The sequence below is a fragment of the Astyanax mexicanus genome, chromosome 1 (genome assembly GCF_023375975.1).
Source record: "Astyanax mexicanus isolate ESR-SI-001 chromosome 1, AstMex3_surface, whole genome shotgun sequence".
NCBI lineage: Eukaryota > Metazoa > Chordata > Actinopteri > Characiformes > Acestrorhamphidae > Astyanax > Astyanax mexicanus.
The window spans coordinates 117,895,597-117,918,947 of NC_064408.1; the positions used below are offsets into that span (position 1 = coordinate 117,895,597).

Here is a 23,351-nt window from a genome sequence, read left to right on the forward strand (position 1 = left end):
TTCAAACTGCAAGCATGAACAATCAGTTTAAGTCTTTAATTTACCATATTTTTATGATTATAAGGTGCGCTATCAATAAATGTCTATTTTCTGGTCTATTTTCATATATAAGGCTTACCTATTTATAAGGTGCATTAAGCGACACTAATAAGGATGCCTAAATCGAAGTGAGCAAGGGTGTCGCCATGTTTCCCTTCTAATGCGGAAGCTAGGGGAAGCGCCTAAGCCAACAAAACTGTAATTCTTAATAATAAAAAAAAACATTTTGATGTTAATCTACACAGATTTCTCTCCTAAAAACAGTTTATTTGGGTGAGTAAAGTGCTTCTGTTTATTTACAGTAAATTTACATTTCCAATATTTTGTTTAAGGGTGAGTTTTCAGTAAAGTTTCTCCAGCACTAAGGCTGGGTGCAGCAGCAGCAGCATTATCATTAGCTGCGTAAATGCCGTCTGATAGCACTAGACTGAGGAACCCTGAAGGTTCCAGTAACCAAGGGCGCTATGAGCTAGCGGTTCGTGCCATGTAGCTTGTTTCAACACTGTAAACATGCAGGCTACAGTCCAACATACTAGCCTCTAAATGGCGAAAGAGCTAGTTAGCGCTGGTTAGCAGCTAAAGCTAATTCTGCTGCTGCTGCACCTAGCCTTAGTGCTGGAGAAACTTCACTGAAAACTCACTCTTATAACTCTGTACTTCAGCAGAGTAGCTTTACTGCTCCTTAATACCTGACTGGTAAAATTCATACATAAAGCGCATCAGATTATAAGACGCAATGTCGATTTTGGGAAAATTAAAGGATTCTAAGTGCATCTTATGGTGCGAAAAAAAAACAGTATGTAGAGGAGGACAACACTCTTACTGTACGTTCACACCGAACGCGATAAAATCGCTCTGTGTCGCCTGTCCAACAGGCGACGAGTCGCTTGGGGGCGTGTCTCACTCAGAACAAGCTGTCGCTGGTGGGCGTTTTCCAAATACGGCACGTACAGAAACAAGGGTTCAGCCTCTCTACACAATTCCTAAACATTAAAAACTTTTATAACTATTTTAAAGTACAATTATTTAACATAATCATTTCATATTACAATAAATAGGTTTACTTAAATATAATACATTATTTTCCTTAATGTAGTAAATCATTCTCTTAATTTGTCCATAATTTCAAATATTGTTAACTTAATGTAATAAATAATTTCTTGGATGTAATTAATATGTTTACTTAAATATATTAAATCATCCTCTTAATTTAATAAACAGTCTTTCTCTTAATTTAATAAATAATTCCCTCAGTTTTAATAAATCTTTCTGTAAAATGTAATGAATAATTCCCTCAGTTTTACCTAAATCGTTTCAAATTCCATACCTCAGTTTGAACAAACTGTTATATTAAATGTATTAATTACTTTCTTCAGTTGTAATAAATCGTTATGTTAACTTTAATAAATAATTCCCTTTGTTTCAATAAAAGGTTCTGTTAATTTAAAAAAAATCCCTTAGTTGTCATAAATCGTTCTGTTAATTTAATAAATCATTTCCTCAGTTTAATATATAGTTTTCTATTAAATAAGGTAATTCTGTAAGGATAGTACTATAGTGGGGTAGCCGCTGGTGTAGTGGAGTATTTTACCTCAGCTCAGTTCAGTTCAGTTCTGTTCTCTCCGTTTTGCTGGCGGAATAAATCTTCAGTAGGAACCGAAAATCAGAGCAGCGATTTCAGGCCGGACATATGAGAATCTGTTTCTGATTGGTAGTCGCCGCCGCGCGTAGCTGCTCATTTGCATAAAGTTAAGTTCTGGTCAACTCTCTCGCGTCGCTCAAACCGCCCACTTCGCATCGCGTCGCGCCGCGTCGCTGCTTGTCGCCCAGTGTCGCTCGCTCTCATTGAAAATGAATTACTTCCGGCACCGTGTGGACGCACGGTCAGTGGGGAATCCGCCTTTTGTGTACTGGAACAAGCCAACAAATACAATATACTGTTTTGTTTATTACTAATCCAAGAGCTATAAACTATTCATGAGGTGTTTATCAGATGTTATCAGTGATTAAAATGTTTCTGAAATAGTTATTTGACCTTTAATTTCCTAAATTTTGGAGTCTGTTCTTGTGTGACTGGAAATAACTGTGCACCAAACTCAGTCTGACCATCGACATTCATATGACAAGCTTAAAAATTAGCGTTTTGAGCTGCGCGTTAAAGTAAGTTAAATACGTCTAACTGGCTATACTGACAAAACCTCAATTAAATACATAAAATCGCAGCTTCTCAGCTTTAATTTTAATCAAAACACAAAAACCACGAGGAGAAAGGAAAGCCCCGCGCAGAGAAAGAGGACAAACGAGTTGAAAAAGCTTAATCCAGACTCAGTGAACTGTGTGAAAATCTCTTCCTGAAAGAGATAAGTTACTCTGGACAGATAATTACAGAGCAGGAATTCGTCTGTTCCTGGGCCAGCAGGGTCGTGGGGAACGGCTTTCAGGAGACTCTGAGCAGGAAGATAAAATGCTCAGAAGACTAATGATCTTTAAAGGCCTGGTTAAGGACACAGCTGAAGCACAGAGGGAGCACTGGGAAGATGGAGGAGAAAGGTGTAAAAGTATTGATATTTATTACTCTGTAGGTAGAAGTATAGATACTAGGGTTTAAAATACTTCTGTAGAAGTACAAAAAGTATCGCACGTGTCTGTCAAATAACGTAAAGCAGCGCAATGTCACAAAACCACATTCTAACTTTATTATCACTTATATAAACAGAGTTTATGCAAAGTGACCACGCCAATACCTTTTATCTTAGCCTATTTTATATATTTGCATAAATAATTAATAAAATTACTGTGGAAACGATAGAAGGTAAGTAGCACGATATTTTATTATTTTTTCTTTTTTTATTCAGACAATTGTATTTTTCCCCCAGCATTTTATTTTTTACTCAGTAATTGGGAGTTTTCCAATTTAGCAAAGTAGATTACTTGTGTCAAAATGTACTTTAGTAAAAGTAAAATTACCTATTTTAAAAACTACTTTAAAAATGACAAATTACTCATAAAATCTACTCAATTACAGTAACTTGAGTAAATGTAATTCATTACTTTCCACCTCTGGGTATATCTGAGTGTGCAGACAGACAGACTGACACACTTGCCCAGTGAGGAAGAAGAAAGCGTCCGATATTAAGAATGGGTGAAAGGAATGCAGGAGTGAAGCCCGTAATCCTCCGGGGTCAGGCTGAGGGCATCAGGGAGGAATCTAGAACCACAAGAACAATAAATCTCCTACTGAGTGAGATATGATGAGTCCTGACCGAAAAACAAACTTCACATACTCAAGAGCAGGGGAAGCAATCTCGAGTTCACCGATACAGCCTCTCTGAGACGCTCCGACTGGCTCCAAAAAAAGGAGGAAATTAGCCTAGCGTGGGATATAATGCCCCAATGCGATTTTTAATTGCCTCCAATTTCATTTGCACCCCGAACACACAGAGCACTTAGGGACGTCCATTTTCACTTCAGCTTGTGAGCGATGGCGCGAGGAAAAGGCACCAGGGTCCCGAAGTGGAAATTAGAGGACAAATCAAGCCCAATAAGGCTGGGTAATGCTTTCCCAGGCCGGCTCTGCAGGCAGGTAATTAGTGGAACAGTGGGGAAGACTGGAAGAGCGGATTTCCTAGCGAGCGCTCGGGTTATGAGATCGCAAGGGGAAGTCAAAAGTTTCACAGAGGTGGAAGGAAGAGCCTGGCATTTTTATGAAGCAGAGCCAATACAGTAAAGAAAAGGGGCTCAGAGTCTCAGATTGGAACACCGTACTGAAACTTAGTACTAGAAACAACTCAGTAATAGAACTTTTCAAGAACTTATATTACATTACATTACATTACATTTGGCTGATGCTTTTTTCCAAAGCTTCTTACAATAGTGAAGTAAAAAAGTAAAACATCTTTATATAGGTAAAACATCTTTATATAGGTCCTAAAGGAGGTCAAAGGGAAATAATGGGATAGAGGAGTGATGGAGGGGAAGAAGGAAATGAGGTTAGAAGTAGTTTGTAGTTAGTTAGAGGTGTTAGGAGAGTAAGTGCTCTTTGAAGAGCTCTGTCTTCAGGAGTTTATTAAAGATAGTGAGAGATTCTACTGATCTGGTAGTGGAAGGTAGTTAGTTAGAGGTGTTAGGAGAGTAAGTGCTCTTTGAAGAGCTCTGTCTTCAGGAGTTTCTTAAAGATAGCGAGAGATTCTCCTGATCTGGTAGTGGAAGGTAGTTTGTTCCACCATTGTGGAACTCTGTATGAGAACAGTCTGGATTGCTTTGTGTGAGTGTTTGTTTGGTAAAGCGAGGCGACGTTCATTGGAGGAGCGCAGCGGCCAGGAGGTGGCGTAAGCCTTAAGGAGTGATCAGTGCAGGTAGGAAGGAGTCTGTTCTGTATCATCTTGTAGGCGATTGTAAGAGCTTTGAATTTGAGGGCACAGCGTCATTACAGCCAACGAGGCAAAGTAAGGCAAATTTTTAAACGAATTATATCATTCAGAGCACTTTTTATGTTTATTTTACTGTTTTACTGAATGGCCTGTGAAATATAAAAGTCAATATCGAACTTAAAACAAAAAATCTTACAGATTTGCAACGCAATGGACATAAAAAGGCAATTAGATCTTTTAATTAATTGGATTTAATTTTAATGTAGATTTTTTATTTGAATGTCTATCAAGCCAGACGTGATTAGTTTCTTAGAGAGACGTCTTTGAAAAAATATTTCACACTTCTTCTCAATAATACAACTCTTGCATCCGGCTGCAATTGGGGAAAAAAAAAAAAAAAAAAAAAAAAAAAAAAAAACCAGTGAGGTTTTTAGGCTTTCTCGGTCACGTGAAAGTGAGTTTTCTCGGCTTTCCACTCGCTGTTGTGTTTTAACGTGGATCTCCATGGAAACGCGCGCCCAAAGAGTAATTATGGTGCGTTATTTTGTATTATTTATCATTTCATTTTGCTATACTTGGTGAAACTTTTGGGAAGAGAGTAACATTATTTCAATTATCTGTATGTCCTCTACATATGCGGTTTTGAGTGAGTTTACATACATTCAAAAATCTGTTCGTTATCAGATTACTGCAATTTTCGAATTATTTCACACATGGTATTTTTCAGTGAATGTAAACTCTTAACCGAACAGTGTTTTTCTAATAAGCTTCCTGTGCACTCAAAGTTCTTAATGCCTCATTTTAAATGCCAGAGCTCTGAGGTGTGGAGCTACTTTGAGCCTGGATAACGGTGTAAAAAGCGATTTATCTGCAAGGGCAAAATATGCCCCATATCATCCATTATATCCACACTAAAGCATGTTTTGAGAAACTGCAAAAATTACAGGATCTCGGAAAGCTGCAGGAAACCGGAGGTGAGCTATTCAACGAAGGTTAGTGGTCTTCATCATGTTTTACCACACCAAAAGTCCATTTTACACCGGAGTTCTCCTTTAAATTACAATCTTGCACAGCTCTGAGCAATCTTTCCAGCTTCTCTATCGCAAAAGATGCAATCCTAGTGGCAAGATAACCTCTCCTGGTGGCACATGGTGCTTTGCAAAAATGTGGCACAGATGCCAGGCAAATCCAGCATGATGTAGAAGGTAGCATCATGATCTCCAGAACATCACGAGTGTTATCAAGTGGACAGAGGCTAAGGCAAGTCCTTTCAAGCCAAAAATCCTGACTACACGCAATGACGAATGGTTCCCACACAGCTCCTTTTGCGTCACAGTGATCCCCCATGATTCGACGGCCAGCAGGTAACAATCAGAACATTACTTTTGATCAGGCACTGGAGCAGCCCACCTGCTGACGCTGAGGTATTTGTGTACAGGGGGCTGGGGACGGAGAAGCCCCTGTTAAAAGGTTCTACCAGCGTCTAAAAGAGAGTGAAGAGGGAGCTCACTGATAAGACTCTGCCAGTGTGAGCTATCTCCTCTGATGAAGTGGATGATCCGGGAGCGAGGGGTTGGGGGTGGTGGGGTGGTGATTGGGGGGGTTGATATGGATCTGCATGTTTAAGTGTGGAGGAGTGTCTATCTGCACATCAGTCAGGGGTTCACCTTGCCACGCGATGGCTTTGGTAGCTGGGAAAGACCCAGCCAAAGAGAACACACTTTTAACCTACACCACACATTTCAGGAGCATGTAAAACTGTTACGACTCTTTTAATGGAAATCAATTAAAGATGGTTTAATTCCAAGTCGATTTGAAGCATTTCTATTGGCCCATCCACTATGAATTCCAGACACAATATAAAGAATAATAGCCAGATTAACATAACTGTAAATTATCAAAAAAAAAAAAAAAGATACCATGTTTTTTAACAGCAAAGACAGGCTACTTTAAATAAAAAAGGCAAAAACGCAATTTATAATTCAGAATTTGATGAATTTTCCTATGTTAGTTAAAAAATTACAAAAAAATAAAACAGAAAGGTAGATTAAATAAAGCTAACGCTAATTTAGGTAAATTAGGTTTTATTACTGAAAAGAACATTTGCAATGTAGTGTAAAAGGAGCAGGCATATAAAGAGGCTTTTTAGCATCAAAGCTAATTCCTGCTAGCATTGTGGCTGTAGATTCTGGCTATTATCCTGGGTATCTGCAAAAGAACATTTGCTACAACAACAAGAAACAACAAGGAATATTTGGATTTACTACTTCTGATATATTATAAAGAATAACTGCCAGATTTACAGTACGTTACTTTATCAGAAAGACAGATTGCTATTGATCATTCAGAATCTTATGAAATGTTATGAAATTAGAACTGGGCGACACAAAGTGCAACAAGTAAGACTTATGAAGAAGAGAAAAGATAGATTAACCAACAAATTTCAACACATGTCAAGGTAAAAAAAAATCATTTTGGAGCTTTTCTAATGGTCTGTTTGTCGTTCAGCTTGGAGAGAATGTAAAATACATCCGTCAGACTCAAATTACCGCATTTTATTGACATATTACAATGCATGCTATCAATCAATGTCTATTTTCTGGTTTATTTTCATACATAAGGCAAACCAGATAAGGTACATTTTAAGTGACAATAGCAAAGAACAGGGGTGCCGCTATGTTTCTCTTTGCTAGTAAATGCCGCATTACAGCGCTACACTGAGTAACCCTGAGTGTTCTGGTTACCCAGGGCAATATTAGCTAGCGGTTGGTCACATGTAGCTTGTTTTAACATGGTAAACACGCAAACTACAGTTTGATATACTCACCTCTGAACAGCGAAACACCTAACACAGTGGTTAGCGGCTAATGCTACTACTGCTGCACCCAGCCTTAGTGCTGGAGAAACTTCATGGAAAACTCACCCTTATAGCTCTGTACTTTAGCAGAGTGGCTTTACAGCTAATTAATACCTGACTGGTAGAATGTATACATATGGTGCACTGGATTATAAAATGCACTGACGATTTTTGGATTAAGCGAAAAATACAATATGTCGACAAAATCAAAATGGGAGATAAAGGGTTTTTTTGCATGACAGCATGCCATGAAACATGTACCATAGCAGCAGCTATTAAATGTCATATCATGCAGCTCTAGCATCCATCGATAAAATTATATCATATACATATATATATATATATATATATTTTTTTTAATCTAACTGACCGGCAGTACTCAGGATGATCACTACAGGCAGTAATCTCTGGATCAGGAAGGCTATGACGACACGTGTTTGGGGCAGGGACGTGGCAGGATTTTAAGGCCTGGGATTTGCGTTAGCTCGGCTTAAATCTTAGCTGTAGCTTTCAAAACATATTTCACTGAACAAGCGGGATGATTGCGAAAGCCTCATCACGCCGGAGGAGCGAGTTATCGCCGGCCGGGAAGCAGTGGAAAGAGTGGCGCTCCGGTCACGCAGAGCGAGCAGGGAAAACTCTGCTCTCAGCATTCCACGTCAAATACATCACCTGCTCCCAACTGCCAAGCTCCACAAATATACATCATCCTGCCTCAGCACCCCGAGAGCCGGCTAAACAAACGACAAGCATGTACAGCCTTTTCTCCTGATTCTGCAGCAGCGGGTAGCCTGAGGCGAGGAACCGGCTCACGGCCAGCACACACACAATGGCCTTCACACTACAGCGCACACTATAGCACACACAATCAGAAGAAAAGGCCATACATTGTTACCTGTTAACTTGTTACCTGGGCAAGGTAAGGTACAGCCTAAATATGAGGGGACCACCTATTTCAACACTATTAGTTTCTACAGACTAATGGACAGTACTTGACAAAAGCCATTAGGGTGGGTTTAAAAAGTAGGTTCTCCTAGCCAAACAGATTCTAATTTTAAATAATCTGATATTGATTCACATAATCCCAAGATCAATCTTTAAAATTAGCCTTATTCTCCAACGTACGTCAATGCCATCCATCTGCAGAACCGAGGTGCCAACTGCACCTATAGAACCGCAGTTCCAAGCCAAGACGTAGTTTTAGAGAAGCTAAAGTTAGGGGACAAGTTTTATTCTACTATTCTACTATTTTACGTTCCACCTTAAATACACTAGAACTACACCATGTTTTGGAACTGTTGGTCTAGAAGAAGAAGCTAACCCTTGACTAGCTCTATTCTTTTTACATTCCACCTTAAAAGCACTAGACCAGCAGTTCCAAAACATTCTGTAGTTTTAGAAAAGCTAATAATTTTGACTAGTTTTATTCTTTTTACATTCCACCTTAAATTCCACCTTAGAAGCACTAGACCGGCAGTTTCAAATTGTGATTTGGTTTTAGAGAAACAAAAAATTTTTAATTTTTTTTTTTTTTTTTTTTTTTTTTTTTTTTTTTTTACATTCCACCTAATGTAGACTAGCAGTACCAATACATGCAGTCATGACAGCAGTATGTTTTATTTTGTTTACATTACACCTTTTCCACCTTAAATGCACTAGACCAGCAGTTTCAAAACATGTTTTAGAGTAGCTAACATTTTTGACTAGTTTTATTCTTTTTACATTCCACCTTTCCACCTTAAATATACTAGACTAGCAGTTCCAAGATATGCAATATTTTTTTAAAGAATCTAATGTTAGACAAGTTTTATTCTTTTTACATTCCAACTTTCCACCTTAAAAGCACTAGTCCAGCAGTTCCAAAACATTCTGTAGTTTTAGAAAAGCTAATAATTTTGACTAGTTTTATTCTTTTTACATTCCACCTTAAATTCTACCTTAGAAGCACTAGACCGGCAGTTTCAAATTGTGATTTGGTTTTAGAGAAAATAAAATTTTTTAATTGTTTTATTTATTTTTTTTACATTCCACCTTAAGTAGACTAGCAGTTCCAAGACATGCAGTAGTTTTAGTGATTTAGTCTAATGATAGCAGCATGTTTTACATTACACCTTTCCACCTTAAATGCACTAGACCAGCAGTTCCAAAACATGTTTTAGAGAAGCTAACATTTTTTGACTAGTTTTATTCTTTTTACATTCCACATTTCCACCTTAAATGTACTAGACTAGTTGTAGTCTTAGAGAAGCTAACATAATCAACTAGTTTCATACTTTTTTAAGTGCACCTTTCCACCTTAAATATACTAGACTAGCAGTTCCAAGATATGCAATATTGTTTTAAAGAATCTAATGTTAGACAAGTTTTATTCTTTTAACATTCCAACTTTCCACCTTAAAAGCACTAGACCAGCAGCTCCAAATTGTGGTGTAGTTTTAGAGAAACTACCTTTTGACAAATTCTATTCTTTTTAAATTCCACCTTAAATGCACTAGACCAGCAGTTCCAAATTGTGGTTTAGATTTAGAGAAACTTATGTTTGACTAGTTTTATTCTTTTTACATTCCACCTTAAATGCACTAGACCAGCAGGGCCAAATTGTGGTGTAGATATAGAGAAACTTATGTTTGACTAGTTTTATTCTTTTTACATTCCACCTTAAATGCACTAGACCAGCAGGGCCAAAACATAGTGTAGTCTTGGAGAAACTAACTTTTGATAAGGTTTATTCTTTTACATTTCACATTTCCACCTTAAAATGCACTAGACCAGCAATTCCATAATACAGTGTCATTTTAAATAAATAAGCTAGTTTTATTCTTTTTACATTCAACATTTCCACCTTAAATGCATTAGACTAGCAACATCTTTTTGTTTTTTTAAGCTGGACCTTACCTGTTAGCATCGTGGTTCCAACCCTACTGAGCCCTGCATTAGCATTGCGGCTAACCTGGTCTAACCCAGCAGATCTAACCTGCTGGCATCGTGGCTACCTGCTTCAAAATTACAAAATGTTTTTTGGTATAGGATTATTTTAACAGTCAATAAGGAATAAATAAATTGATGCTCCACTGCTTTTTAACATAAAATTATTCTGTACCTATCTCCGAAGTGGCGTTACCCAATCAAAGGTAAGAAAACGATCATGGGTAAAAATTCTCTTTTTATTGAGTTAAACCAATGTTTTGAATTATTGACTTTATTAGTTTGAAAAACAAGTGTCTGCACAACATGCTAACAGACAGTGGTTGTCCTGATAATCAGCCTTTCCGCAGTGAAAATGCTGTAAAAGCCACAGTGCTGAACCTGGCCTCATGCACACTAACACACACTAACATACACACTCACTCTCATACATATATATCTATACATAAACAAGCAACACACAGCTGTGTCAGAGTGCAGCCTTTAAGAGTTCTGAGTGTAGGGTTTAGTGTGTTCCTGCTTTGGACACTTCTGCTTCTGCTCATCACACAATTACCAATCCCTTCATTAACCAAACCAGCAGACTGCAGCCTGTTCAGAGCTGCTGTAACTGCTCACTTATTCAGTCTTCTGCTGGAATCACTTACCAATTATAACACAAACACACAAATACATGACTGCACACACAACACACATATACTGTAATTTGAAATAGGCCTGTCTTGATGCATTATGTTTTGTAGATGATATTCTGCCACAGAAATTATTGGAATAAATTATATTATATTAATGGTATGTTAAATATCCTTTTACAGCACTGATAAAACAATAATAAAATAATATACCTATGCAAACACCCTCTCGTAACGAGCAATGAACATTTAATTATTAGGAATATTCAGTCATCTGCTCTGGAAAATACAAAATGTTTGCATTACCCACTTCAAAAATTAATCAGCGAAGTCAACATATCAACTTAGGCACAATTAGAATGTGTGTGCAATATTAATATACAAATTTTATTCTTTTTACATTCTACCTTAAATGCACGAGAACAGTTCCAAAACATGTAGTTTTAGAGAAGCTAATGTTTTCAACTAGTTCCATTCTTATTACATTCTACCTTAAATTCCACCCTAAATGTACTAGACCAACAGTTTCAAAACAAGAAGTTCTAGAGAAACTAACACTTTTGACTAGTTTTATTCTTTTTACATTGTACCTTAAATACCACCTTAAATGTACTAGACCAACAGTTTCAAAACATGAAGTTCTAGAGAAACTAACACTTTCAACTAGTTTTATTCTTTTTACATTGTACCTTAAATACCACCTTAAATGCACCAAACTAAAAGTTCCAAACATGGCATAGCTTAAGTGAAACTAATGTTTTCAACTAGTTTTATTCTTATTATACTTATTTCCACCTTTCCACATTAAATTTCAACTTAAATTCCACCTTAAATGCACTACACCAGTAGTTTTAAAAAAGGGAGTAGTTTAAGAGAAACCAGAGACTGTAAAAAAAGATGGACGCCGTGTCGCCGTTCCCATTCATTCAATAAAAATGAAGCCAAAATCTTCCGCCATGTTGGTGATCCTGAAACCCGAGTCTGCGCAGTAGAGACCAGAGGAGGGAGAAAGACTGTGGAGAGACAGCCTACTCATTTAAATAACCCCGCCCCTGAGGGCTGCCTCCACAGAGCTATACACAGTCATTGGCCCCACCCCGGCTAGGTGTAACCCAGCCCTTTTACAATAACCACACCTTTTGAATAGAGCTGAATAACGTTTTAAGAATTACAGTATAATAGAAAAAAAAATGTGATTGAAAGTTGTCTGTTTTGCCATTGAAACCTATGGGAATGCGTGGAGTTACACAGCTTTCTGCAACCGAACAGCAGGGGGCGCCCGACCTGTGGTGGCTTCACTTTTGAGAGACGATGCTCTGTCCAGATATACACAGTCTACGAGAAAAACTAACATTTTTGATTGTTTTTTTTTTTGTTTTGTTTTTTTTTTTTACTTTCCACCATTCCACTTTAAATTTCACCTTAAACACACTAGACCAGCAGTTCTGAAACATGGCATAGTTTTAGAGAAACTAACTTTGACTATTTTTTTTTACATTCCACCTTAAATGCATTACACTAGCAGTTTTGCAAACACCTTCTTTAAAAGATAAATGTTTGCATAACCTAGTCAACATACCAACTTGGGCACACTTAGCAAAATAAAGTGTGCAATATTAACAAAAAATATTAGCAAAAAATACTGTTTAAGTAATGTTTTGTACAATAAATCAATAATGTAATAGTGACAGGAAACAATCACTATCCCGCCACAACCACGCCAAGCCCACCTGCACTGGCTGTTAGCATTGCGGCTAATCGACAGCAACCTTTCAAGTCTGGCTGTTGTGTCTGTTAGCACTGCGGCTACAACATTTAGTGACCAACTGTTGGCGACTCTGCTAACCTGCCTGAACCCTGTTAAGTCCAGTTACTGTGTCTGTTCTATATGTTTGTATATATATATTTAGGATTAAAATGTGGAAAAGTTAATGTAAAATTGATAATAAAAATAAAATGATTGTAAAGTAAAGCCTTATGTTTGTTTGGAGTTGGTAGCCATAGAAACAGCAGCATTATTAAAAAAAAAAAAAAAAAATCACTGATGGCTGAAGTAACGTACCTTATTAATAAGACTGGCATTTAAATCCAGTGCATTTATCACACTGTAAAATATTCTAATGTGAGGAATAATTGAAAGGCAGCTCTGGCCTCAGGAAGTGTGCTTACCAACCGAGACAGCATTGTGTGGGAGGGGTCTTTGTTCCTGTAGCTTCCAGCACACTAGAACACAGCTCTGAAGATTATATTGCATTCAATGATTTCTGCTGCAGGGCTAGTGCACAAATAAATAACGTACAGATATGAAGAGGAACATATCAGAGCGGGGATATTAGGACAGGGTCGGGTAAGACAACAATCTGGAGAGCGTATAATAGAGCACAAAGCAGAGGTGTCAATCTGAGACAAGTAAACTGGACAAAAGTATTGGGACAGCTTTTTATTTTATTGTTTTTTTCCAAATAAAAGAAAGGTAATTCTGCATTTATTTGAGCAACTGTGCACTAAGATCACTAAGCAGTAAAGGCTTTCACCAAAAACTTAATTAAAATACAGCGACAGAGTTGTCAAGTAATGAAATACAAATACTTAGCCACGTTACTTAAGTAGAAATATTGGTTATCTATACTTTACTGGAGTAATTTTTTTATTTTTTAGACGCATTCTCACTTGTACTTCTTACATTACCACACAATTATCTGAACTTTCTACTTCTTACATTTGTTTTCTAAGATTTATTTAGAATTTTCTTACATTTTCCCTCCCCAATTTAGCTATAGGTCGATTGTCCCACCCATTCAGTTGCTACTCAGCTGTATATCTCCATCACTAGTGATGCTACAACACAACACAAGGAGGGTGAAGACTAGCACATGCCTCCTCCGACACATGTGAAGTCAGACTACGCCTCTTTTTAAACTGCTGGTGATGCAGCATTGCCTGAAAGCATCACAGCACACTCGGAGAAAAGCACAGCGACTCGGTTCTGATACATCAGCTCACAGACGCCTCGTGCTGATCCACATCACCCTTTGGAGTGATGAGGTGAAAGAGCATAATCTACCCACCCAGAGAGAGAGCAAAGCCAATTGTGCTCTCTCAGGGTTCTAGCAGCTGATAGTAAGCTGCATGACCGGGATTCAAACCATTGATCTCTCGATCATAAAACAATGCTGGACAACTCGGCGCCTCAAAAACAGCCTTGTTACTCCCATTTAATTTCAGCTCGTTAGAATATCATTAAAAAAAAGTTAATTTATTTCAGTAATTCAGTTCAGAATGTGAAACTCATATATTATATAGATGTATTAAACACAGAGTGATCTATTTTAAGTGTTCATTTCTTTTATTGTTGATGATTATGGCTTACAGACTATAAAAATCAGTATCTCAGAAAATTAGATATTATATAAGAACAACTGGTACTTTTGGCAGTGTGGTCAGTGTGCCAAGTCCTGCTGGAAAAGGAAATCCACATCTCTATAAAAGTCGTCAGCAGAGGGAAGCATGAAGTGCTGTAAGATTTTGTGGGAAAACAAAACTGCACTGACTTTAGACTTGATAATAAAACACAGTGGATCAACACCAGCAGATGACAGACATGACTCTCCAAATCATGACTGATCATCAGTAAATTTTACATTTCATTTGTAAATCAAGGGAGCAGAGTCTGGAGGAAGAGTGGAGAGACACACAGTCCAAACTGCTCAAGGTCTAGTGTGAAGTTTCCACAACTTTTATGTATATGCGGATTTGGCACACTGCCCACACTGCCAAAAGTACTAATCGGTCTTATATAATATTCCAATTTTATAAAACTCTGATTTTTGGGTTTTCATTGGCTGTAAGCCATAATCAATAACAAAAAAATAATTGGACACTTAAAATAGATGACAATAGCTGCGGTCCAATCTGAAGGGAGCTGCCCAACTAGGCAGCATTTGCAGGCAGCATAGGCGCGCTCCCGAGAAAAGGACTGTCCCATTCGGAAGGTAGCATGTGCTGCCTACCTGGGCAGCTGCCTTATTTTACCCCAATTCTGAAGGCAGCGTGAGATGTATCCTTCACGGCGAAGGCAATCCCATGATGCATTTCACCAGCTCAGAGTTCCAGCGCTCAGATTTAAAAACATGGCGGACGGAGCCGGCCTGCCACGGAGTTTCTGTACAAATGTAAGTAATTCCCGCCTGTATTTCCACTCACCGCTGCGTGGGTTTATCAAACTAGCATATTTTAGACTGTTTTAAGTTGTTTTCCATCGTTGTTTTCGCCTGTACTTCATTTAATGTAAGACCTGACCGGCGGAAGCTACCGTTAGCTTATCGCGCTAATTTACCGGGTAAGCTAACACGCATCTAGCCGACTTACAGAGTACCAAACGCGGCTGCAGCGCTGAGGAAACCCCCGCTAGGAAACAAAGATACCCTGGCCGTCCAGTATAAAAAGTTTTAACTGTTTTAAGTCACTGTTACGTATAACTAAGTGATTTACTGTGTAAATAGTGTAAACGTGTAGAATAACCTGTAATTTAGTGATTTAATGCGTAAACAGTTTAATTGTTAGAGGGAATAACTAGATTTACCTGTAACTGAGTGATTAATTGTGTAAATAGTGGAATTATGAGCGTGTTCTCCATAAACCACTGTTACTAATTCAGATTTATTTTTTCCACAGGGATGAACGTGGGCCGGGGAAGGTGAACGCTGGTCAGACCGGCTGGAGGCAGCGTTAGCTCCCTTTATGAATATATATTTTTTTCTTTGAATGTAATAAAGTTTTCTCTCTTAACATTATTATTTTTGCTTGCTGTGTTTTATAGTCACTATGCTTATTGTAGTATCACATCTCAACTAGTGGGTATGGGTAAATAAATAAATAAAAAGTTTATGAATCATGTGTTTTATGCAACTAAAAGGTAAAGATAAATTAGCTGACTGTGTATGAATGTACTATTGTGTGAAACGTAGCTTAGTTTGATAATTTAGCTCTGATGGCTCATACAAAATATTTATTATATTATGGTTTCATTACTCATGCATTTCTATGAAGCATCTAATCAAAAATAAATTAAATACATAAATAAAACTGACCATACTCTGAGAATTAAGTGAGGAAAAGTGTAGAATTAAAGTAAATCATGAATATTTAAATATATGTAATATTTGGATGAGTAAAAGAGAAATAGCTGCCGCTCCATTTTGCCACTGATTTATCCCGAGGTAAGTGATCATTAACTTTAGTTATTTATAAACAGCTCACGGGCACAGCGCGCTAGACGTGATGACGTATGCTGACTCCAGAGCGTGTCCCGAACGCGCTGCCTTATAAGATCCCTTATGGGTGAAAATGCTGCCGAACGAGGGAGCTGCCTTTGAAGGCAATGACTACCTAGGCAGCTCCCTTCAGATTGGACCGCAGCTTGTGTGTTTAATACATCTATATAATGCATGAGTTTCACATTTTTAACTGAATTACTGAAATAGAGTAACTTTTCAATGATATTCTATTTTTTATTATCTGCACCTGTACTGTTGACTGCTATCCCATGACAAAATCTCTGTCTAGTTGTCTAGTCTAGTCTTTACTTCATCTCCTCTCCAGCTAAATCAAAGAGCATGTCTGCTGTATCCAGCTTCCTGTGAGAGTCTCTCAAACCGAGGTCACAAGGGAAAGTCCAGACATCTCAATCACAGTGGGAAAACATGGAGTTTTATTGGCAAACATCTGGAAGGTCTGTAATTAGACCTGTGGACTAGTATGACCTTTCATTACCACCAGAGAGTGTTGCTCAAGTCTTGGTGCCTGATACCACAGTCCAAGCCTCAAATGGGACCCACATAATACTCTGAATTAGCCATAATTGCTAATTTTATGGCTGATTGTTGTATTGACCTAGAATTATTTTGATACCCAACCGAGAGCATTCTGTGAGCCTCCTGACCAATCACAGCTTGAGATACAGGGATTGGACAACGAAACTGAAACACCTGGTTTTAGAGCACAATAATTTACTGTGGTTCTGGTGGAAACAGGAGAGTTGAGGTGCACATTGAATTCTGCCGTGATTTGATCAGCCGTGGTTTTATGTTTTTTTTGGATACAATCCGGGTTAGCACCCGAACATCCCTTTCAGACAGCTTCCTCTTACAGCGTCCACAGTTAATCCTGTTGGATGTGGTTGGTTCTTCTTGGTGGTATGCTGACATTACCCTGGATACTGTGGCTCTTGATACATCACAAAGACTTGCTGTCTTGGTCACAGATGCTCCAGCAAGACGTGCACCAACAATTTGTCCTCTTTTGAACTCTGGTATGTCACCCATAATGTTGTGTGCATTGCAGTATTTTGAGCAGAACTGTGCTCTTACCCTGCTAATTGAACCTTCACACTCTGCTCTTACTGGTGCAATAATGTGCAATTAATGAAGATTGGACACCAGGCTGCTCCAATTTAGCCATGAAACCTCCCACACTAAAATAAAAGGTGTTTCAGTTTCATTGTACAAACCCTGTAAGTGTTAAAGTGAAGATATTTATGCAATTCAACAAATGTGCATTTTTGTTGAGTTACATCATTTTTAGATTAAAACACACGTGTTTTCCTACCTCAAAAGGAACCGATAAACATGAAAATAACCACATTTGAAAAGTGCAAAATGCTATGTTTAAACCAACATTGTATTTACTGTTTGGGGAATTTTTAAGACATTTAAGAAATTGATTGATGACAATTTTAAGATACATTAAGTTTTTTTTCGACAAATAAACACATTAAGATTTTTTACGGATCTGCACAGAAGGTATCTCAATTACAAAACTCAACTATTTATCCCAAATGGATAAAAACAAACATTGAAAACATTGAAAAAACAGGAATACGGCTTGATTCTTATAAAAATGCTCCTCACAGACGAAAAAAAGGGCTTTTACTCTGTCAAAATGTCAGCTTTACAAAAAGACCAGCTTCACTACGTCAACATCTCCCTTCACTATTCTACATGAAATAAGCTCCAGCACGGATGGTGATTTTGCAGAGGCATGAATCCCAAGCAAAGCCCTTTAGAAGCCCAACCACAGAGCCCAGGCTCAAGACTTACAGCTAAAAGAGAGAGCGAGAAGTAGAACGAGAGAGAGCGAGAGACAGAAAGAGAGAGAGAGAGACTCTGACTGACTGCTGGCCGGAGCCGGAAGGGATCAAATGCCAGCCGTAACTCTGAAAGCTCCCAGCACGTTTCCAATTAAGAAGCGCTGCCAAAGGACGAAGGAGAGGAACGCACGCGGGCCGTACGACGCGAAAACAGCCTGACGTCACGCCACCCTGCAGGATGTATTTATAGAGCCGTTCTAAACCCTGCTCCTTGGCTTAGCCGCACAGTGAGGGGAGTTAGCCTGGTTCCTTCTGAATCCTGAGCTGATGGAGATGGAGGACTGTGGGTGGAAGATGAAGCGGATGGTGGGCAGAAAGATACGTCTATGTGACAAAACATATCTCCAATATCTGCTGGTGGAGGCATGAATAATCAAAAGCAATATCATATCCAGGAGGCTGCTATATTGTTACATAAGAATGGCTGGTAAGCTCTGGTGAACTTGTGCCAGCGGTGGATGGAATTTATCATTAGGGTTTTACATTAGCAGAAACCTGGCAATATAGAGCTCTGAAAACAATTAAGAGACCAATTAAAATGTATGAGTTTCTTTGATTTTACCAAACTGAAAACCTCTGGAATATAATCAAGAGGAAGATGGATGATCACAAGCCATCAAACCAAACTGAACTGCTTGAATTTTTGCACCAGGAGTGTAAAGGCATAAAGTTATCCAAAAGCAGTGTGTAAGACTAGTGGAGGAGAACATGCCAAGAAGCATGAAAACTGTGAGTAAAAGCCAGGATTATTTCACCAAGTACTGATTTCGGAACTCTTAAAACTTTATGAATATGAACTTGTTTTCTCCAAATAAAAGCTCTAAATGACAATATTTTTATTTGGAATTTGGGAGAAATGTTGTCCGTAGTTTATAGAATAAATCAACAATGTTGATTGTCATTTTACTCAAACAAACCTATAAATAGCAAAATCAGAGAAACTAATACAGAAACAGATGTATTTTTTTTAACAATACTAAAATAACATTTTTCAGTTTTTAGTTCATTTTTGTTCCTTAATGGCCCTGCAAAAATGTGTATACTGGTTTTTGTACCATTTCTGGTTATTGACTTGAGCTCAAGAGCTTAAACGGCAAAATAAATGGGGGACAATAGAATAAAAATTAGCTTAAAAGTGCCACTAAACCCTAAATCTTAAAAAAAAAACCTTTTATTGTGGTCATTTTCGCCTCTGCTTGCTGCTTACATTAGTATATAAGTTAGCTCACCGCTAATGTTAGCTAGCTCTCTGTTAACCTTAGTTCTCTTTCCTGTAACATTAGCTAACTCACAGCTTCAGTTAGCATGTGTTTTTTTTTCCATCAGCATTAAACACGCTGTCTGAAAATGTAACACTTACAGCAAATTTACAGTAAATTTAAAACAATTTAAGATTTTAATTAATTGAATTACCCTGATATAATTCTAATATCACTGTGCATCCCTAGATTCCATTATACTTTAACGTCTTTTTCAAATTCAAATTTTTTAACTTTAATTAAAATAAAGTTAAGTATTACACATTTTCCTTTATTGTGAGGCATAGACAATCAAACGTGCGAGAAGTGGTGAAGTGCACGGTTTAATAAATAACCAGGAAAGTCCAGAAAACAAGAACCACAACAACCAAACTTCACCAGTAAAAGGGCCACAGGGCCTCAATCTTCAGACAGGGAAAATAAAGAATATATAACCTTTGGGCTCCTCCTGGCTGTGTTAATAAAGCACACTGAACTACAGTGTAGTGAACCCTTATGAAGCAGTGTATAACAGCAGGGCTGTGTGTGTTTGTGTACGCGCCCGGCCGCTGACCCCGTACGACCTGCACCAGATTCTTTGGCCCATTTGAGAATCGGAGCAATATGCACTCTCTCTCTCTCTCTCCTATAATCTGCGCTCGACTTCACCCCACTTCACTCTGATGCAGACAGACAAGTTCATGTCTACATAAACTCAGCTGAAATCAGCCGGATACAAAACATAGCATAAAAAAAAACAGAGGGAGAACTGAATGACTGCAAAATTCATATATTATATAGATGTATTAAAACACACAGAGTGATCTATTTAAGCCTTTATTTCTTTTATTGTTGATGATTATGATCATTAAAACGTCAAATATCAGTGTCTCAGAAAATTAGAATATTATATAAGACCAGTTGGTACTTTTAACAGTGTGGGCAGTGTGCCAAGTCCTGCTGGAAAATGAAATCCGCATCTCTGTAAAAGTCGTCAGCAGAGGGAAGCATGAAGTGATTCTGTAAGATTTTGTGGGAAAACAAAACTGCACTGACTTTAGACTTGATAATAAAACACAGTGGATTTTCCAGCAGGACTTGAGTCCAGGGAGTCCTGTTCTATTGGCAATACTTCTCTACAGGGACGTTTGCTGAGCTACACATCATTTTGAATAGAGATTCTCCGCTAAAAAGAGCATATAATCTATGACACTCAGGGGTTCACTTTCAATTAATCAATGTTGGTTTATTTAATAAGAAATTAATATTTAAAAAAAAAGTCCAACAATCAAATTTTTTTAACATTTTAATTAAATATTTAAAATGAAGCTAAAACTCATCATTCAATAAAATAAAGTTAAAATAATCAAAAATAACCAAAACAAGAGATAATTATTTAATAATTTTAGATTATATAGAGATCACTGATATGGACTATAGGACTCTGTGGTTCAGCCTAAGCTTTTGTTCTTAATGGCTTTATTTTTTCTCCTTATATTACTTTTATTTTTATACTTTAATTAGTTTTGAAAGCAGTACTTTTACACTTTTACTTAAAGAGTAAAAAGCTTGAGTTGATACTTAAATTTCTATAACAGTATTTTAAACACTAGTATCTATACTAGTTGATACTTTTGACACTTTTGATTAATGTTCACATATGAGTGAGTTCAAATTATTTTATATCCAGATGTTTGCTCTATAAGCACAACAACAAACAGCTGCTGAGTTTCATCATCTCCTCTTTTGATAAATAAGTGTGGAGAAAGCGGTTTACTATGTAGTTACCAGTCTATAAACCAGTCCGACAAGCTAATCTGTGGTAAAATCTTGGCACACTTTCAGAACTGTACTGTATCTTTCCACAGCTAACACACAAGCTGAGTAAGAAGCTGCAAATCGCTAAATAAATCAAAAGCTATGAATCATTCTTATATGGGTGGATGCCATCCGGGAATTTCCACAAGAGCTCAGGCATCTGCTGCAGCTTCAAACAGAATCAAAATCAACCCAGTCTCTGATTGACGGCCTGAGACGAAACAGAGAATCGAGAGGGTGGGGGAAACCTCTAATAGGCGTTAAACCCCCCAGTTAAACTTCATATCTGGCCTAATTTAAGCTATTCGTATTCAGGCTCGGTCCGAGAGCTCGCCGTTATCAGATTGAGAAACAGGTTGTTACCATTGCCGTCATCATTTTCTCCATTCTAGCACCATCATCAAAAGGTACTCCAGCAGCGGTGGGGGCTGGAACATGGCAAAGCGAAGCGCCTCACGCTTTTTCTTCTCATAATCAGCCACTAAGGCAGGGGTGGAGAGCCCATTGATCTGTGAATAGGCTGTTATCTTTTGAGCCCCACTATCTCATTAAATCCACTGCCGTGTCTGAATGCATGATTACAGCGGGGCGAAAGTAGCCAAATCTGCCATTACGGGGAGCGAAACAGCTGCCTGCAAAAAATCACAGCTCACTTTACAACCAGGGATGACTCCAGGTGACTGTCAGCGTAATTATACATCCAGCAGGTAGACCTGACCTCGGACTGGTTTAATGGAATTACGTGCGAAGTTACAAGGGTAGGAATCTGTGTGCATCATCATGTATATCATTAAAAATGCTTCTCCCTTTCGGTTCTATAGAGAGGGTATCTACAGGTATGGTATAATGTATTAATACCACTCAGATAACATCAAGGTCCAATCCCATTTCTCTTTTGTACCCCTACCCCTTGTTTTGGAGTGTAACCCTTCCCCTTGTAACTCGTAACTTGTGAAATTCTCCCCTAAAAGCAGCACTAGGTAGGATTTTCTTGATTTTGGATCCTTTTAAAGAAGTAAAATTACAGCTTGAAACTCACTGCAGCGCTGCATTAAGGTGTAATAGGAGGAATAGCGGTGCTCTCCTGTCTGTGCTGGAGCTCCTCTGAGCTCAAACCAGACTCTGTAACTTTTCCGAGGCGGCCGCAACCAACGCTTGCGAGAACTGAGACCTGCTTTCCGACCTTTAGTTCTAACAGTTCTACAAGGACTACTGATTCATTCTTTACAAACTAACACACGGACACTCTGGCAGAAGCTGGAAAGAGACCGAATATGTCTGTGAAACCCAGAAAACGAGAAAGAGAAACTAATCCGCCTGAAACATTTATTACATTCTACAACTGTAGGGGGAGCCCAAGAGCACAAAATCTCAATCCTACCTAGTGGAGCTTTAAGTAACTTGTTTGGTGAAAATGACGGTGCAAGTCCCAAAAGCAGATCTATATTTTTTTCTATAAAATTTCAGTTGTATAAACAAGGTGTACTTACAGACCTGGCGCATGGTTGATTGAGAGTGTATATCTAGCCAGTTAGGTAGTGTAGATTGGGGTGTAAGAAAATACTGATATTGTATTGTGATCTTTTGATTTGCAATACTAAACCATACGGACAAAAGTACTGGAACGCCTCATGTTTACTTATCTGATCAAGAAACTCTTACTCTATTGGATAGCTGTGTGTGAGCACGCTTTTACACTGAGATCTGTATCAGAAAAGGATGCAACGTAAAGCATCTGAATGCATTAGTTTGAAGGAGTGTGCACAAACATTTAGACATACAGTATAAAAGTACCCCAGTTAAAATGTATTAAAAAATAACAGAATAATACAAATACAGAAACACTTTCCAGTGCCCAGCACTATGTGAACACTTTTGAGTTGGGTCGACCTTTACGTTAGCAGCCATAGCGCTCGCTAGTTCATACACAGCCAGTGTTTTCAAAGCCTGAACCCAGACAATCACAACTTCCTTGTTATTAGTGACTGAGAAAGATGGATTTGCTCCACAATGGATGATGGAGAGGCGGGTAAAAAACAATTACTTCCACCTTGTTTAACCAGACAGACTGCACTGTCTAGTGCAGCCCTATGCAGGCTATAGCTCAGGCCAAAATACAGACACAGTAAAAGCAGAACATCCCTTTTATTACAGGCAAATAAAAGCAGATAAGGGCGTTTTCACACCTGAAAGTCCGGATCAGAGTCCAAACCAAGGTTCGCATGTTGGTTACATTGTATACTGTATATTTGTTTCAGTTAGTACTGATTTTACACTGCAGTTTAGTTAGCAAACAATATTACTTTGCTGCATCTCCCTATATGT

At 38.1% G+C, this 23,351-nt stretch overlaps 1 protein-coding gene and 1 long non-coding RNA gene across 2 annotated transcripts in view; one reads left to right on the forward strand and one right to left on the reverse strand.

Moving 5' to 3' along the window:
* Nucleotides 1-23,351, reverse strand: part of ext1a (exostosin glycosyltransferase 1a) — a 98,139-nt gene that overhangs the window by 59,142 nt on the left and 15,646 nt on the right. The window lies entirely within an intron of this gene.
* Nucleotides 14,722-15,616, forward strand: LOC125784401 (uncharacterized). The gene is made up of 2 exons (XR_007427192.1): nucleotides 14,722-14,995; nucleotides 15,498-15,616. It is a non-coding gene; the product is annotated as an uncharacterized LOC125784401 (long non-coding RNA).